General features: G+C 41.5%; 1 long non-coding RNA gene across 1 annotated transcript; it reads left to right on the top strand.

Annotated features, from left to right (window-relative positions):
* The first annotated feature begins 1 nt into the window (after position 1).
* On the top strand, positions 2 to 5,695 carry LOC133238470 (uncharacterized). Its single transcript, XR_009733533.1, has 3 exons — positions 2 to 353; positions 1,912 to 2,087; positions 5,344 to 5,695. It is a non-coding gene; the product is annotated as an uncharacterized LOC133238470 (long non-coding RNA).
* The last annotated feature ends 13,928 nt before the right edge of the window (positions 5,696 to 19,623 follow it).

The following is a 19,623-nucleotide window of genomic DNA, read 5'->3' as shown; positions in this document are numbered from 1 at the left end:
GTGCGGAGCATGCGTAGTAGGCTTGGGCCGTTGGGTTAGGCTGTGGCTGAGTCGGTTGCCGAGCAATGTGCCCTCTGGTCGCTACTTTTGGGGTCCCGAAGTAGGAGGCTCTTGGCCACCTGCCTGTTGAAAGCGTCGTCCCTGCCGCGTGTTTCTGCTCTCAGAGCGTTTCGTGAGCACAAAGGGAACACTGGCCCAGAGAGGCAGGGGACTGGAAACAATTCGCCGCCTCCCAGCCCCGCGCATTTGACAGGAGCTTCGAGCAAAGCGCTATAGAAGCTCTTAAAGGAGATAGAGGGGGTGGCCTCACAGAGGAGGTGGCAGTACTTCTAGAGCAGGCAGGGTGTGAGGAGGTAAGTCGTCATGGAGGGCTTCTCTGAGGAGGTGATACTGAGCTGCAGCTCAGAAGAAGCGGCCATGAGCAGGTGTGAAGGGAGAGGGTTCCAAAAAGAGCCACAGGCAAATGCAGAGACCCTCAGGCGTGAACTCAGTGGACATAGTTGAGAAGCAGAAAAGGTCAGGGGTGGCTGGAGCAAAGGTCTTAGAATCCCAGTCGATGTCTTAAGACTCCCAACCCCTGAGGGAAAAAGTAAGCTGGAAACATGTTGATAAAGCTCGGTGAGAAGTGTTTTTATAGGACCCCATCTGTATTCACTTGATGGGCTGACACCTCAAGAGATTTAGCAGTCTACCTGAATGTCTAGTGGGGGGCCCGCTGGAGGGAAAATGAGAAAGTTGAATAGTTTGCGCCCTGCCACCAGTTCACTGAGTGAGCCTAGGCAAGTCACTTTTCTCTGGGCTTATTTGGTTCCTTTTCTGCTTAGTGAGGGGTGCAAATTTAACTGCCAGGGAACAGGTAGGAATGTAAAGCAGTGGAGTGGACCAGTTACAAGGTACTAGGGAGTCCTGGGGCTGGTGGTGACCTGCAAAGTCCATGCTTTATGAAAGGACTGCCAATTCTCATTTTTCAAATGTAGCTGATGAAAAAGAGAAAAAAGGTGTGGCTGGGAGCTAGTTTACAGTCTTCCTTCAGAAACCTCAGTATTGCTAGGAAGGAGCCTGGCCCTATTAACTAGGCTATGATGTTGCCCTGTTGAGCATAAACAATTTTACAGAACACCAACATCAGACAAAGCCAGTCTCTTAGGAGTTGAAAGACCATTCCATGATCATATTTGAACCCAAACATTGCTCAGACCACAAAAATGACCAAACAACCCTCTCCTCCAGAGCTTGAGTGACTGCTATTCCTTCACTGAGTACAGTTTTAGCCCTGATCCATTTCTCATAATTTCTAGATACGAATTACTAAGATGAGACTTCCCAGTGGCCAAGACTCCATGCTCCAAATGCAGGAGGCCTGGGTGCAATCTCTAATCAGGGAGCTAGATCCCACATGCTACAACTAAGAGTTTGTATGCCGCAACTAAAGATTCTGAATGCTGCAGCTAAGACCTGGTGCGTCCAAATATTTTTAAAAATGAAAAAAACAAGACAAGCAAAAAGAACTATCCCCACTTTCTGACACCATCCAACTTAGAGTAAACCTTCCCTTTTCTCAAGCCCTCCAAGAAAATCATCTAACATAAGTTCCAATCCTGAAATACCAAGTGAGTGAAAGTCGCTCAGTAGTATCCAACTCTTTGTGACCCCCATGGACTGTAGCCTTCCAGGCTCCTCTGTCCATGGAATTCTCCAGGCAAGAATACTGGAGTGGGTACCCATTCCCTTCTCCAAGGGATCTTCCCAACCCAGGAATTGAACCCAGGTCTCCCATGTTGCAGGCAGATTCTATACGGTCTGAGCTACAAGGGAAGCCCAATCCTGTAATAAACCATCTTTATTATGCACTTGCTGAGGTGCCCAGCGTGGGTTCCCATGATATATGCAGGCTCCCTTGTTCAACTACAGGTGTGTTCCTGGTGGTCTTTGCCTGGAGGGCATTGTCAGAAATGGAGGCTCCATGGCGATTCAACTGAAGCCCTCAGTACCCTGGATTGGGATCCTTGACTCTAGTAATAATGTGCACATCTGAGACCCCTTGTGTCTCTAACTGTTTGAGGTGCCATCCTGCCCATGGCTGGGAGGTAAGTTCTTGCTGAACTGAGCTCTGATGTTTTGTTGAAACCCTTGAGTTTGGGAATTATTTTGTTTGTTTTCCTTGGAATCAGATCCTCTTCAGGGACTTCCCTGGTGGTCCAAGTGGTTAGGATTCTGCACTGCCAATGCAGGTGGTACAGGTTCTATCCATGGTCAGGGAACTATGATTCCACATGCCACAACTAAGACCTGGTGTAGCCAAAAAAAGAGATCCTCTTCAGTTTTTGGGTTATCTAATCAGATTTTATTTTCCCTTGGGGAATTTATTTTCTGACTTTCTACATCTGTCTGCTCCAAAGGACCCTCCATTGGATATTGTTTGTCAGAGGAAAAGTATATAGGAACAAGATGGGTATGCAGCCCTGGGTGTCTAAGAACATTACAAAGACTTTCTTGCAGTATCTGGTGGCTGAACATCATTTGTCCCTCTAAGAAGTTGGGTATGCCAACCACTTGGGGGTCAGTTAGCATGCTGGAGTGTCATTTGTTATCCAAGTTAACCAGACAAATTACTTCATCAACCAAGGCCCAATAAGCCAGCCCAGGGGACTGTGGCTTTTAGACCCTCAAACCAGGGAGCTTTGAATAAACTTTGCCTCAGGTCGCCATTCCAAACCTTTGTAAGGAGTTCTGTCTCAGTTCTGTGTGTATGTCCGTGAGAACTGCTTTGTTTCACTTCTGCCCAGAATCAGGTCATTTGCTCTGGCTTCTGATCAATGACAATTGGTCTTTGGCCAAGTTCTGGAGATACAAGTTGCACAGCACTGTTTTATGAACTCTTGTCTCAGCTAAAACTGGGCCAAATTCCTGATTCCTTCATGTTTTCTTACAGTCACATTGGCTTGTATCCTTATCTTTCTGACATAATTTCCTTAGGGACCATTTAGAATTGCAGTGGCCATTTTGGGGAACTTGGGACAAGAAGAAGATTCTTTATTTGAAAGGTACAAAAAGAGAAGAGACCCTCATGAGGGGATTGTCATGTTAGTCAAAAAGAGATTGTTTTGTTTAACATAGGTGATATATCATTTCTGTACTTTGGAGATTAATAAATTTTTAAATTTATTAATTTTAATATTTTATTTTATTAATATTTAATATTTTATTAATATTAAATTAAATATTTAATTTAATAATGATTTTTAAATTATATAGCTCTATTGTCAAGCGCTTAAGATATGTTTTAAAATTAGGAGGAACGTGACTCCTTTTGTGTGTATGTATTAATATATATCAAAATCTGGGGGGGGCGGAATTTGCATTTAAACAGTTTCTTTTTTGGACTTAAACCATTTTATCTTTTCCTGCAGGGGTAATACAGATTAGCTTTTCTTTTTTTTTTTTGGTAATAGTTTCATGTTTGTCTGAAGTAGCTTTCTCTCATTTTTTCCTGTCCATTTTTCTCTCTTGGAAAAGTTTAAAGCTTAATCAAAAAAACATTTTGTTGAGTGTGCACAATTCAGTTAAGTACAGTTGGCCTTCAAACGATATGGGTTTGAACTCCGAATATATTGGAAAAATTGGAGGGGGAATTTGTAATAATTTGAAAAAATATGTAGCCTAAAAATATCAAAAAATTAAGAAAAAGTTAGGTATATTATGAATGCATAAAATATAAATAGATGCTAGTGTGTTTTGTCATTTGTTAACCATAAAAGACTTCCCCAGGTGACTCAGACGGTAAAGTGTCTACCTGTAATGCGGGAGACCCGGGTTCGATCCCTGGGTCGGGAAGATCCTCTAGAGAAGGAAATGGCAACCCACTCTGGTACTCTTGCCTGGAAAATTCCATGGACAGAGGAGCCTTGTAGGCTATAGTCCATGGGGTCGCAAAGAGTCGGACATGACTGAGCAACTTCACTCACTCACTCTCACTCAACCATAAAATATACACAGATCTATTATAAAAAGTGAAAATTTATCAAAACTTGTATACACAAACATTTACAGACTCTTCATGACACTACTGATTACACAAGGTTACCAGAAGGTGATCATATTGCTGCTTCATTATCAGTATATGAATCACTTTATCTGTAAATAAACATGAATTTCTTTTTCACACTATTTTTTTTTTCCATGCGCACCACGGCATGCAGGATTTTAAGTTTCCTGACCAGGGATGGAACCTATGCCCCCTGTGGTGGAAGCGTGGAGCCCTAACCTCTAGATGGCTAGAGAATTCCCTATTTTTTCATTCTTGATGTTCAGTGTTAGTAGTACTCAGGCTTCCCAGGTGGTGCTAGTGGTAAAGAACTCGCCTGCCAATGTATGAGACCCAGGTTTGATCCCTGGGTGGGTCAGGAAGATCCCCTGGAGAAGGAAATGGCTATCCACTCCAGTATTCTTGCATGGAAAATCCCAGGGCCAGAGGAGCCTGGTGGGCTACACTCTGTGGGGTTCCAAAGAGTCTGACATGACTGAGTGACTAATACAATGTTATATTAGTAGGACATTTACTAACTACAATGTTTTGTGTAATATAAGACAGTATTGACGTAGATACTGACATGATTATGTTAACATATGGTATCAGTATTGACAAATACAATCAGTATCTTAAGTGTATTTTCTCTTTCTTAATAGCATTTGCTCTAGCTTACTTTATTGTAAGTATATAATACATATAACATAAAAAGTATGTTTTAATCAACTGTTTATATTATCAGTAAGGCTATTAGTAGCTAAATTTGAGGAGGGAGTCAGTTGTGCCCTAGAGAGTGGGGTTTTGAGGAGTGTTATTTCCTTAAGTTCCCTAACTCCCACATTGTTCAAGGGTCAACGATAATCAAAAATGTCTGAAAGGATTGCTAAACTATATATGTTTCCTTTGTGAGCAGTGAAAAGTAATACTTATGTAATAGGTTTTGTATAGTTACAGATAAGATACAAATGGGCTGAATTCCAAGATAAAAGGAGCTTTTAGCATGATCCAGTGTTTTTGCGTTTTAATTTGCTATGTAAAAATAATGCCAGCACAATATTTTGGTTTATACAAGGGTTAGTTTTCTCACGACTTAAACCTTTTTATTTTTTGTATTTTATAAGTAAATTATCTTAAGTTTTCATATATGATTTCTTTTGAAATTTTAAAAAATACTCACCATGCTGTCCATTATATCGCCAGAACTTACTTATAATTGGAAGTTGTACCCTTTGACCACCTTCATCCACTTCCCTAACTCCTACCTCCAGCCTCTGGCGCCACTAATCTGTTCTCTGTTTCTCTGTTTGAATTTTTAGATTCCACCTATAAGTGATAAAATATTTGTCTTTCTCTGTCTACCCTGGTGGCTCAGCTGGTAAAGAAACTGCCTGCAATGTGGGAGACCTGTGTTTGATCCCTGGATTGGGAAGATCCTCTGGAGAATGGAACGGCTACCCACTCCAGTATTCTGGCCTGGAGAATTCCATGGACGTATAGTCCATGGGGTTGCAAAGAGTAGGACAACAACTAAGCGACTTTCACTTCTATGTCTGTTAGCATAATAGTCTGAAGGTCCATTCAAGTTGTCACGAATGACAGGATTTTTTTCTTCTTTATGGCTGAAATAAACAAATACTAAATAAATAAATATTACATTTTCTTTATTCATTCATCTGTCAGTGGACACTTAGGATGTTTCCATATCATGACTATTTTAACTAATGCTGCAATGAACATAAGGGTGCAAATACCTCTTCTAGACATTGTGGTTTCATTTCCTTTGTCTGTATACCCAGAAGTGGAATTATTGGATCATAGGATAGTTCTATTTTTAATTTTTTTAAGACCCTCCATACTGTTTTCCAAAGTGGCTATATCCGGTTACGTTCCCACCAGTAGTGCACAGGCTTCCCTTTTCTCCACATCCTCTCCAACACTTATCTCTTGTCTTTTTGATGACAGCCATTCTAACAGGTGTAAGGTGATATTTCATTGTGGTGTTGATTTGTATTTCCCTGATGATTAGTGATGTTGCATGCCTTTTTATGCACCTGTTGGCCATTTGTATGTCTTCTCTGGAAAGTTACCTAGTCAGATTCTCAGTCCATTTTTAAATTGGATTTTTTTTTTTTTTTTGCTATTGGGTTGTATGAGTTCTTTATATATTTTGGATATTAATCCCTTATCAAATGTATGATTTTCAAATATTTTCTCCTACTTCATAGGTTGCCTTTTCATTTTGTTGGTTTCCTTTGCTGTGCAGAAGTTTCTTAGTTTGATGTAGTTCTACTTGTTAATTTTTGCTTTTGTTGCCTTTGTTTTTGGTATCAAACCCAAAATATCATTGTGAAGACTAATATCAAAGAACTCACCTTGCCTCTATGTTTTCTTCTGGAACTTTAATTGTTTTAGGGCTTACATTCAAGACTTTAATTCATTTTGAGTTCATTTTTGTTGTGGTGTAAGACAGCACTTCAGTTTCATTCTTTTGCATGTGGGTCTCTAATTTTTCCAGCACCATTTATTGAAGAGACTATCCTATTCCCGCTGTATATTCTTGGCTCCTTTGTTGTAAATTAATTGGCCATATATGCATGGGGTTATTTCTGAGCTCTCTTTTTTGTTTCGTTGATCTGTGTGTCTGTTTTTTCTTTGTCCCTAATTTTTTTTAAAAGCAAATGGAAGTTTTACTCTTTATTTTTATTTTATTAATATTTAGAAATTTATTTTTGGCTGCACTGGGTCTTTGTTGCTGTGTTCAGGCTTTCTCTAGTTGTGGCAAATAGGGGCTACTCTTCTTTGTGGTGTGTGGTCTTCTCATTGCGGTGGCTTCTCTTGTTGTGGAACACAGGCTTTAGACGTGCAGGCTTCAGCAGCTGTGGCACACGGGCTTGGTAGTTGCTACTTTCGGGGTCTAGAGTGCAGGCTCAGTAGTTGTGGCACACAGGACTTAGTTGCTCTGTGACATGTAGAATCCTCTCAGACCAGGGATTGAACCCATGCCCCCTGCATTGGCAGGTGGATTCCTATCCACTGTACCACTAAAGAAGTCTGCCCCTAATTTTTAAATTGAAGTTTAACTAACATATAACATTATATTAGTTTCATTATGTTGTAAAATGTGATTCAATATTGTATATATTGTGAAATGATCATCATAATAAGTCTAGTTAACATCTGTTACACACATAATTACAAAACATTTTTTTGATAAGACTTTTAAGATACACTTTTTTAAAAAAATATACACTTTCTTTTTCTCCTTAGTACCATACTGTTTGGATTACTATAGCTTTGCAATATAGTTTGGAATCAGGAAGTGTGATGCCTCAAGCTTTGTTCTTCTCTCCCAAGATTGCTTTGGCTATTTGGGATCTTTTGTGGTATCATACAAAATTTATTTATTTATTTTTGGCTCTGTCTTGGCATGTGTGATCTTAGTTCCCCAACCAGGGGTTGAACCCATGTCCCCTGCATTGGAAGCATGGAGTCCTAATCACTGGACCACCAGAGAACTCCCCAATACAAATTTTAGGATTGTTTGTTCTGTCGTTGTGAATAATGACAGTGGAATTTTTGATTAGGGTTCATTGAATCTCTAGATTGCTTTGGATAGCATGGACATTTTAACAATATTAATTCTTCCAATCCAGGAGCACAAATATCTTTCCATTTATTTGTGACTTTAATTTGCACTGGGAGTGAGATGGTTCGATGCCATCACTGACTCAATGGACCTGAATTTGACCAAACTCTGGGAGACAGTGAAGGACAGGGAAGCCTGGTGTGCTGCAGTCGGTGGGGTCTCAGAGTCAATATGACTTAGAGACTGAACAACAAGACATAGTAAAAATGGAGTATAGCAAGAATGCTCCTTTTTTTCTCTCTTTTTAAAATTTTTTAAAATTTGTTTGGCTGTGTTGAGTCTTAGTTGTGGCATGTGGGATCTTTAGTTGCTGCACACAGGCATAGTTGTTTGATGGCTGTGGGATCTTAGTTTCCCAACCAGGGATCAAATCTACATCTCCTGCATTGTAAGGCAGATTCTTAACCACTGGACTATCAGGAAAGTCCCAAGAATGCATCTTGATATTGCCCAAATAGCAGAGACAAGTTCACAACATTGAACCAATATAGGTGGATGTAATTTTAAGGGTATTGCTGAGGGTTTCTCAATGCATGTTTTACCAACCAATGACATATTCCTGGCAAGTCTACAAAGGTGGAACATGGACAAGAACCAAGGCCTTGAGGCCTTTTGAATACCTCCATATGAACAATAAGTACATTTTAGATATTCTTCTTTATTCTTAGGGTAGATTGAGACTTTATCCTACTGGAGAGTTACGGATATATTGGTGGGGGGAAAATCGCTTGATTTTTAAATTCCCAGCATTGAGGAAAGAAGTCTCAATTTATCTCTGCAGTAACAAAGACATTGCAATTTATTTTTTCCATACCTTCATTAAAAAAAATTCTGTATAGCTTTACCTTTACTTGGAAAGCACACTGTTCATATCATCCACTATCTTCAGCAAAAATAGAACTAAAAGAATGAAAAAAACTCATAGACAGGGACTTCCCTGGTTGTCCAGTGGTTAAGAATCCACCTGTTAATGCTGGGGACACAGGTTTGATCCCTGGTCCAGGAAGATTCCACATGTTGTGGAGCAACTAAGCCTGTGCACCACAACTACTGAGCCCGCATGCTCTCGAGCCTGGCTCTGCCACAAGAGAAGCCACTGCAGTGAGAAGCCTGTGCACTGAAACTAGACAGTACCCGCTATTCTCTGCAACTAGAGAAAGCTGGCACGCAACAACGAAGAGCCAGGGCAGTCAAAAACAAATAAGTAAAAAATTTTAAAACTTGCAGAAAAAGACTTCCCTGCTGGTCCAGTGGTTAAGAATCCACCTTCCAGTGCAGGGAATGTGGGTCTGATCCCTAATCAGGGAACTAAGATCCCACATGCCATGGGGGCAACCAAACCAGTGTGTCATAACAAGAGAAGCCTGCATGTCACAACTATAGAAAGCCCATATGCCACCACACGCCCCAATGAAGACCCAGTGCAGCCCAAAAAATATAAAATAAATGAAAAATAGGTCTTAAAAAAACTTGCAGAAACCAAAAATTTTGCCATTGCCCTTGACAATAAGAACAATTCTCTCTCCTCAGGACCCACAGGTTATCTCTTTCTGAGTTAACTGCCTCATGCATTTGAGAATCACTTCCAATCTTTGACCCCATTATAAATTTATATGTTTCATATATTACTTCCAGATTTATCACCAACAGATATAAACAGCATCTCCAAAACACCCACCTAAGTAGCTCTGCATGATCTGAAAACTGGAGATTTGGTCTTCTGGAAAAGAATCAGGAAAAAACTGCCCTTGAGTCTCTACACAAAGGACTTTTAACAGATAACTGACACAACAGTAAAACCCCATGTTGTTGATCTTTCGGCTCATATTTCCTAAGTAAAATGACATACATTGCTTTCTCCAGGGTACCAAGCCTCTAGGCCACTGGGAGACCTCAAACTGAGCATTCTTAGAATTTCTAGAAGCTACTTTTATGTCTTTTACGGAACACTATGGGCAGCTTCTGTCCAAGATGAAAGGTCAAGATGATAACTGCACATATGAACAGATTCTGCAGAAAAAGACTAATTTTTTGATTCTTCAGTACCCTTTCGCTTCCCTTTTGTTCTCCTAGTAATCTTGCCTATTGTCTTTAACATCCTCTTTGACTAATTGTTTTCTTTTTTAATTTAAACATTTTAATTTATTTGCTGCATCAGGTCTTAGTTTCATCAAGCAAGATCTTTCATTTTGGCACATGGACTCTCTAGTTGTGGCACAAGGGCTTAGTTGTTACTTGGCATGTGGGATCTTAGCTCCTCAAGCAGGGATCAAACCCATGTCCCCTGCTTTGCAAGGCAGATTCTTAACCACTGGATCGCTCGGGAGGGCCCCTTAAAGTTTTCTTAATATGTCTTACCTATTTTCATCTTGTTACTTTTGACTCTTATGGTCTCCTTCTGCTGCTTAAGGAGAAAAAATAGTATGGTGCATATTTTTCAGACCGTAGGTATTGCTCTGAATTGACCTTATTCCTGGAACTATTGCCTCCCCATCTAATCCTGTTGACCAAAAATGTAGTAACTTCTAACACACAATGTAGATACTCAAAACAAGTCCCTCTGGTCTTAAGTTTTTCTCACATAATTAATTCCAAAGTTCGGTCTTAACAAAACTTGGACTTGAATGAAATGCTTTTGCTAAGGTCATTATTCTCATGCTGGTGCTCAGTCACTTCAGTCGTGTCTGACTCTCTTCGAACCTATGGACTGTAGCCCACCAGGCTTCTCTGTCCAAGGGATTCTCCCTTATAAAATCTAGGTCATCAGGAATAGGAACTAAGATTGGGGCTCTCCTTGCTATTCTCTTCTAAGACACTCCAACTTAACTTGAAAGCACCATGTAATCCACTCAAGGAGTCTGTCTACCTCAAGGGTCCCCAAAATTGGGTACTCCTAACCACAATCGATGGAGAAGGCAATGGCACCCCACTCCAGTACTCCTGCCTGGAAAATCCCATGGATGGAGGAGCCTGGTAGGCTGCAGTCCATGGGGTTGCTGAGGGTCGGACACGACTTGAGCGACTTCACTTTCACTTTCCTGCATTGGAGAAGGAAATGGCAACCCACTCCAGTGTTCTTGCCTGGAGAATCTCAGGGACGGGGGAGCCTGGTGGGCTGCCGTCTATGGGGTCACACAGAGTTGGACACGACTGAAGTGACTTAGCAGCAACAGCAGCAGCAGCCACAATCGATGCCTCAGTAGGGTCCAGCGTTTTTTCTTTTTTGATGTATCAGGTCTTAGTTGCAGCGTGCAAACTCTTAGTTGCAGCATGTAGGATCTAGTTCCCTGACCAGGGATTGAGCCTGGGACCCCTGCATTGGGAGGGCGGAGTCTTAGCCACTGGACCACCAGGGAAGTCCTGGGTTTAACTTCTCATGCAGACAACAGGCTTTTACTTGCCTGCTGCACACTAACTTATCCTGTGTATTCAGGGTAATTGTTAAGGGCCTTTAAAGTATTTTAAACTATCACTTCTCCAGAAATCTCCAAAATGAGGCAGACTGTTTAAGAATAGGCTATTCAAGAAAACTCCCAGGAGGGATAACCTACTCCATTATCATGCATGCTGTATGAGCTATACTTGCCAGAGAGGGGTCATACTACTGGAAAAGGTGATCCAGATCTTGTCTGTAACCTCAGCAGACATTGTAAATGACAACGGCTACTTAGAAGCCCAACAACCAATTTACATTTAAATTCATTAACTAAAGGGAAAATCATGTTTTGGCAAACACGGCTTGCAGCACCTATATAAATACAGGTCAATTTGAGCAGCCTGTGACTATGCTAAAAAAAATAAATTACTAAAAAAGACAAGCTTGACTTTGGAACTACTAATAGCGGGGGCTGTTCTTCGTTGTGGTGTGCAGGCTTCTCATTGCAGTGGCTTCTCGTTGCAGGGCACAAGCTCTAGGCATGTGGACTTTAGTTATCGCAGCACACTGGCTCAGTATTTGCAGCTCATGGGCCCTGGAACTTCGGCTCAGTAGTTGTGGTGCACAGGCTTAGTTACTCAACATGTGGAATCTTCCCGGACTAGGGATCGAACCCATGTCTCCTGCATTGGCAGGCCGATTCTTATCCGCTGTACCACATGGGAAGTCCTGGTCACGGTTTTAAATGCTGTTGTGTAACCATCGTTGTATCAGAGGTTTTGAGAATTCATTCGGCAACAAAAGGAGAAGGAAAGACTAACCTTAGTCTAACTATAGATATTCTCTTGACAGTTTCCTGATGAACAAAATCTTTGCAATGGTGAAAAGCTGGATGGTAAGCTAACATCCTGAAGCATGACTCCATCTGCCTTTGGCCAAGAGGGAGACAGAAAGAGAAAGCATCCTCTGACAGCCTGGAGCTGGCTGGCACTATCATCTCAGCCTTGGTGTTGATAGGAGCCAGTATGAACTCACAGCTAGATGTTGTTTTCTCTTGATAAAGTGTAAATGATTTTACAGAACACCAGTATCATAGATTCAGGGCCACTCTGTCAACTGTGATGGATCAAAACAAAAACAAGACCACCATGTCATTATATCTGAACACAGTCAAAATAAGAATAGGGACTTCACTGGTGGTCTAGTCACTAAGACTCTGAGATTCCAATGCAGGGGGCCTGGGTTCAATCCCTGGTCAGAGACCTAGATCCCACATGCCACAACTAAGAGTTCACATGCTGCAACTTAAAAGATCCTGCATGCTGCAACTAAGACACAGCACAGCCAAATAAATAAATAGTAAACGAACAAAAAGCAAGAACATTATCCAAACAACAGAAATGACCCAATACCCAATCCTGCCTAATATAAATTACTTTTCCTTCTTTAATCAGTGATAGCTTTAGTCTTCCTATCAGTTAGATTAAAAGTGTTAAGATACCAATCATAGAATTATTCCTCACTTCTTCATAGCATCTAAATCAGAGTCAGCCCATTTCCTTGAATCCTCCCCAGAAACCTAATACAAGTTCAAGTCCTACAATAAGTCGGTTACAGCATCTCTTACTGAGATGTCTCACGGTTTCACATATTGTGTGGTCTCCTTCTGCAATGAGTCAATAAACCCAAGTTTGTTCAATTATAGGTTTGTTCTTGAGAGCCTTTGACAGGAGGGCATTGACACTGGAAACTGGATTTTTTTTTTTTTTTCACTGAAAAGATAACGGATTTTTTAAAAGTTGACTCAAAACATGTTTTAAACATTCTGAACTCATACCAGATAGGTTTGTGGGTTTTATTTGGCCTGGGGGCTGCCAGTTTGCAACCCTTGCAGTTGGATGATCTCCCTTCTGGGTATAAAAGATGAATGGTGAACAGTTATGCCGGATGCAAGCTGAACCAAGGATAGAACACATCCTTTCACATGCATCACTTCATTTAGTGTTCTTTTCCACTTAAGTCATTCAGGACTATCTTGGTTCTATTCATGCTGTGCCATTTGCACGGTGGCCTGCTGCATGTTTGACTATAAAGGAGGTCAGATCCCAGTTTTACAGGAAGATGCTGATGTATACCTGTTCCCTTTTCACTGTGAGCCTGTAGCCATAGGAACTGTGATACAGCAATCAACACCACCTCCACGATCAAATCCTCGGGGAACATAGTTCATTTTAATGAAGTTGACCTGATCACAGAGGAATCTGGTGAACTTTCTGGGCTTCTCAGCATTGTGCCTCCTCCTGACTTTAAGCTGGCCCTGGAGAGGAAGAAAGTGGAGCTATGTCAGGTATGGGCTTCTTCCTAGGAGCTAGAACTTGGGCCAGGCAGAGAAAGCCTGTGGGGAAAGATCCTTCCAGGCCTGCTTCTCCTGAGGAGAAAGCAGAAGAGCCTTGTATACCAGGTCCTGTGGTGTCTGAGGCATTGCTAGTTCTGTGAGTGTATGAATGGAGCCTAGAGCATAGAAGGATTCTAGCATCACTGAGGACGTTGGCTAAAATATCTTTAAGGACTCTTCCAGCCCTGGAATCATAGGAACAAGGGATTCAATTCTATGATATCTGCTTTGGCTTGTGAAGATGGAAAGGAACAGAACAGCTGAGTAATTTTTTTTTAACCTGGCTAACTCACTTCCCTTTCTGTATGCCTGCCATTTCCCACATCATATGTCCTTCACTCTGTTCTGCAAAAGCCCAGGGACCTTTCCCACCTTTCACTGCCTGAGGTGAACTCTGGGGAACCCTAAGCCCACCAAACCCCTGCCTCTTCCATTTCCTCTGCTTCATGGGCCAAGTTTTCTGTCTCAGTTTCCCTGCATGACAGGACAGTTTCCCTAGGAAGGGAGCCAGCCCCAACCCCTTGGCAGCCCATACTTCCCTGGCCAATGCTGATTCTTGAAGTCAAGACAGTCTTCCTGTGCTCAGAATATCAGGCTGGGCCTTGTTGTAGAAGAAACTGACTACTTCCCCATTCTGAATATAGCCACCCCAGGGAAACTCTCACGGCCTCTCACATAATAAATATATGGATCTTAACCCCTAATCAAGATGCTCTGGACACTGTGCAGTGGGCGATGGCCACTATCTTTCCAGGAGTGGCTCAGTGGCAAGATCAAGTTCCTAATCCAAGTCTCCAGTTCCACTCCTTTTCCCTTTCTCATTGAGAGACAGACTGAAGACAAAGACTCCTAAAAAAGATGTGACACTTTTCTGTCAGTCACCTAAGGCACAGTGGAGGGTTGAATCCTTCTCCATCCTTTCCTAATATGCAATTTTGAGTCTTTATCATTAAAATTTTTTAAATTATTATTAGAAATGTAATATACATGATAAAAAATTCAAACTAATGGAGTATACAGTGTAAAATAAGTGTTCCCCTCACCTTGACTTCTGATACTCCAGTCCTCCTCTCTAGAGGCAGCCGCTGTTCAGAGTTTGTTTATCTTTCCAAAATACTCTGTGAACATATAAGCATGTGTATCTAGTGTTCTCCTTTTTGTGAAATACACATATTGGCATACTCCATGTTTACCTGCATTATGTTCTTTCTATCTGATACATCTCAGAGCTTGTTCCGTGTTTGTACATACAGATATGTACATACAATAGCAGCCATAGAGTATTCTATTATGGATATACTATCATTTGTATAAGGCCCTACTGGTGGGACAGTTAAGTTTTATATATATGTATGTATTTATCATTAACTATGTCTCAGTGAATATCTCTGTATATTGGAATACTTGAATGAGTAAATATGACAGATGCATTCTTTTTTAAAATTTTACTTCTTTCTTTATGGCTGCACTGGGTCTTGGCTGCTGTGCACGAGCTTCCTCTGGTTGCAGTCGGGCAGAGGCTGCTCGTCGTCGTGGAGCGCAGGCTTCTCACTGTGCATGTTTCAGTAGTTGTGGCACAGGGGCTCAGTCGCCCCTTGGCATGCAGATCTTTCCAGACCAGGAATCGAACCCCTGTCCCCTGCATTGGCAGGTGGATTCTTAACCACTAGACCACCAGAGGAGAAGCCCTGATAGATACATTCTTAAAAGCAGAATTTCTGAAAGTAAATGTTTAACTTGATAGATATTTTTACTTTGTCCTGCAGGGAGCGTAAGTCAGTCAGTTTACACTCCTGTCAACACTGGGCAGGCCTGTTTCCCACACGGTCACCAACAGAATATTTCAGACTTTTGATCTTGGTGTGGCTTTACTAGTTTATTTATCAAAATAATACATGTATACTATTGTCAGGCCCTGAGATGGCAAGAATAATAATTCTACAAGAATGTAGAAATATATCAGATGGGCCCCAAACTTTGCCCTCATAATCTAGACATAAAAACGACAATATTATCTGGAAAATCCAACAATGGTACAAGATACAAAGGTAGCCCAAAGAAGGGGGAATTAATTTTGGGGAAAGTGGGGCTTGTTCACAGCTGGGAAATACTTTGTGAAGAACCTGATATCTGAGATGAGTTCTGAAGAATTAATTTAATTAATAAATTTGTGTGAACCACCCACGTTGTGCCAGGCACTCTTCAGAGTCCTTAGAACACACTAGTGACCAAAAGATTCCTACGCTCGTGAAGTTTATGTTCTAGTGAGGGGGTAGTCAATAAACAGTAGACTTAATGAATAAGTAAATTATGTAGTATGTTACAAGGTGAAAGGCACTATAGAAAAATAAAAAGCAGAACTTTCCTGGTGGTCCAGAGGTTAAGAATCCACCTTCCAATGTAGGGGATGTGTGTTTGATCCCTGGTCGGGGAACTAAGAGCCCACATGCCGTGAAATAACTAAGCCTGTGTGCCACAACTACAGAGTCTGTGTGCTGCGATGAAGACCCCATGCAGCCAAAAGAAGAAAGTAAAAGCAAAGTAGAATAAGGGGATCAGGAGTGTTCATGGCAGAGGGGATGTGAATACTAATTTTAAGTAGGGTAGTTGGGTAGGCCTTGTAGAGAAGGTGACTTTTAAGCAAAGACTTGAAGGAAGTGAACAAGTTAGCCAAGCAGATATCTAAGGAAAACTTTGCAGGCAGTGAGAACAACCAGAACAAAGGCTCTAGGGTGAGCATACACATGACATAATTGAAAAGTAGCAAGGAGGTCGGTGGACTGAGGGAGGGGAAGGGCAGTGGGAAATGAGGTCAGAAAGATGATGGGGGGCCTGGAGCTTGGAGGGCCTTATAGGCCATCGAGACAACCTTGGCTTTTCTCTTTCTCTCAGGATCCTCATACCACTGTTCCTTCTACCTGGACTCCTCATCCCCCAGAACTTCACACAGAAAATTTATTCACATCTACATCCTTAAGGCATCAGCTCAAATGTCACCTCCACGAAAAAAAAGGTCTTTTTTCCTCTGTCCGCTTTATATATTTATTTAATATTTATCTATTTGGCTACACAAGGTCTTAGTTGTGGTACACACGATCTTTGATCTTTGTTGCGGCATGCCGACTCTTCATTGGGCATGTGGGATTTAGTTCCCTGACCAGGGATTGAACCCCAATCCCCTGCATTGGGAGCACACAGTCTTAGCCACTGGGCCACCAGGGAAGTCCTTGACTTCCTTATTTAAAGTGACCTGGTGACTCAGTGGTAAAGAATCCAGCAGGAGACACGGGTTCAATTCCTGGGTCGGAAAGATCCCTTGGAGAAAGAAATGACAACCCGCTCCAGTATTCTTGCCTGTGAAATCCCATAGACAGAGAAGCTTGGCGGGCTACAGTCCATGGGGTCACAAAAGAGATGGACACAACTTAGCAACTAAACAACAACAACAAATCATGTTTCCTGGGAAAAATACCAAAAAACGAAACAAAAATAAAGTGACCTGTCTCTTATTCCCTTATCTTCCTATTCATTTCCTTTACATCCATTTCAATTTTTTTGGTCTGTTGTTCTCACTACAGTGGAAGCTTTATGAGGTCTAACTCATAACTAACTATATCTAACTCATTTGCCATTATAACCCCAGCATCCAGATACAGTGTTGCTCTGTAAATATTTGCTGAATGAATATGGGTGGAAAAGGAGGGAAGGATGATTGAGGAAACCCTGAGGAGATGAGAGGAGATCTGGAGCACAGTGCCGGCACTGGTCTTGGGTGGACAAGGGACACATCTTCCTCTGTGAGCTGAGGCAAGCAGGAAAGCATAGATTGGTATGCAGTGTCTGTAGGGTAGGTGATAAAAGATTTCACAAGTGATGGCCATTCTAGTGGCGCAAAGTGAAGAGCAACTAAAGAGCCTCTTGATGAAGAAAGAGGAGAGTCAAAAAACTGGCTTAAAACTCAACATTCAAAAAATGAAGATCATGGCATCCAGTCCCAACACTGCATGCCACATACATGGGGAAAAAGTGGAAACAGTGACAGACTTCATTTTCTTGGGCTCCAAAATCACTGCAGACGGTGACTGCAGCCATGAAATTAAAACACACTTGCTCCTTGGAAGAAAAGCTATGACAAACCTAGACAGCGTTTTAAAAAACAGAGACATCACTTTGCCAACAAAGGTCCGTATAGTCAAAGCTATAGTTTTTCCAGTAGTCATGTATGGATCTCCTCAAGAAAATTAGGAATACCAAGGGAATATTTCATGCAAAGATGGGCACAATAAAGGACAAAAACAGTATGGACCTAACAAAAGCAGAAGATATTAAGAAGAGGTGGCACGAATACACAAGAATTATACAAAAAAAAAAAAAAAAAAAGATTGTAATGACCCAGATAACCATGATGGTATGATCACTCACCTAGAGCCAGATATCCTGGAGTGTGAAGTCAAATGGGCCTTAGGAAGCATCACTATGAACAAAGCTAGTGGAGGTGATGGAATTCTGGTTGAGCTATTTCAAATCCTAAAAGACGATGCTGTGAAAGTGCTGAACTCAATATGCCAGCAAATTTGGAAAACTCAGCAGTGGCCCCAGGACTGGGAAATGTCAGTTTTCACGCCAATCCCAAAGAAAGGCAATGCCAAAGAATGTTCAAACTATGGCACAGTTGCACTCATCTCACGTGCTAGCAAGGTGCTCAAAATTCTCCAAGCTAGGCTTCAACAGTATGTGAGCTGAGAACTTCCAGATGTTCAAGCTGGTTTTAGAAAAGGCAGAGGAACCAGAAATCAAATTGCCAACATCTGTTGGATCATAGAAAAAGCAAGATTATTCAAGAAAAACATCTACTGCTTCATTGACTACGCTAAAGCCTTTGACTGTGTGGATCACAACAAACTGGAAAATTCTGAAAGAGATGGGAATACCAGACCACCTTACCTTCCTCCTGAGAAACCTGTATGCAGGTCAAGAAACAACAGTTAGAACCAGACATGGAACAACCAACTGGTTTAAAATTGGGGAAGGAGTACATCAAGGCTGTATATTGTCACTTTGCTTATTTAACTTATATGGAGAGTATATCATGTGAAATGCTGAGCTGGATGAAGCACAAGTTGGAATCAAAATTGCCAGGAGAAATATCAATAACCTCGGATATGGAGATGACACCACCCTTATGGCATAAAGCAAAGAGGAACTAAAGAGCCTCTTGATGAAAGTGAAAGAAGAGAGTGAAAAAGCTGACTTAAAACTCAACATTCAAAAAATGAAGATCAAAGCATCCAGTCCCATCACTTCATGGCAAATAGATGGGGAATCAATGGAAGTAGTGACAGCCTTTATTTTCTTGGGCTCCAAAATCACTGCAGATGGTGAGTGCAGCCATGAAATTAAAAGACACTTGTTCCTTGGAAGAAAAACTATCATAACCCTAGACAGCATATTAAAAAGCAGACACATAACTTTCCCAACAAAAGTCTGTATAGTCAAAGCTATAGTTTTTTCAGTAGTCATGTATGGATGTGAGAGTTGGACCATAAAGAAGGCTGAGCATTGAAGAATTGATGTCTTTGAACTGTGATGATGGGGAAGACTCTTGAGAGTCCCTCGGACTGCAAGGAGATCAAACCAGTCAATCCTAAAGGAAATCAGTCCTGAATATTCATTGGAAGGACTGATGCTGAAGCTGAAGCTCCAATACTTTGGCCACCTGATGCAAAGAGCTGACTCATTAGAAAAGACCCTGATGCTAGGAAAGATAGCAGGCAGGAGAAGAAGGGGATGAAAGAGGATGAGATGGTTGGATGGCATCACTGACTCAAGGGATATTAGTTTGAGCAAGCTCCAGGAGATAGTGAAGGACATGAAAGCATGGCATGCTGCAGTCTATGGGGTCACAAAGAGTCGGACACGACCTAGCAACTGAAGAGCAACAAAGTGACGGCCTCTCTGGTGAGATCATCTGCTGACAGTTCAGATAGACTGAACTGAGAAGTTGGGGAAAGGATTTGAGGAGAGTGGCAGAGATTTAGAACAGTTGCTGAGGGGAAGGGAAGAAGGAACTCTCCAACATTTTGAGACTCCCATGTGCCAGGTACTGTGCTGAGTGTTGAGGCTATAGAGACGAGGAGAGTGTGACACATTCTCTGCTTTTCAGGAATTCACATTCCAAC

This window comes from Bos javanicus, chromosome 25, assembly GCF_032452875.1.
Source record: "Bos javanicus breed banteng chromosome 25, ARS-OSU_banteng_1.0, whole genome shotgun sequence".
NCBI lineage: Eukaryota > Metazoa > Chordata > Mammalia > Artiodactyla > Bovidae > Bos > Bos javanicus.
The sequence above is the reverse complement of the archived record's forward strand: the minus strand, read 5'-3'. Positions and strand labels throughout refer to the sequence as shown.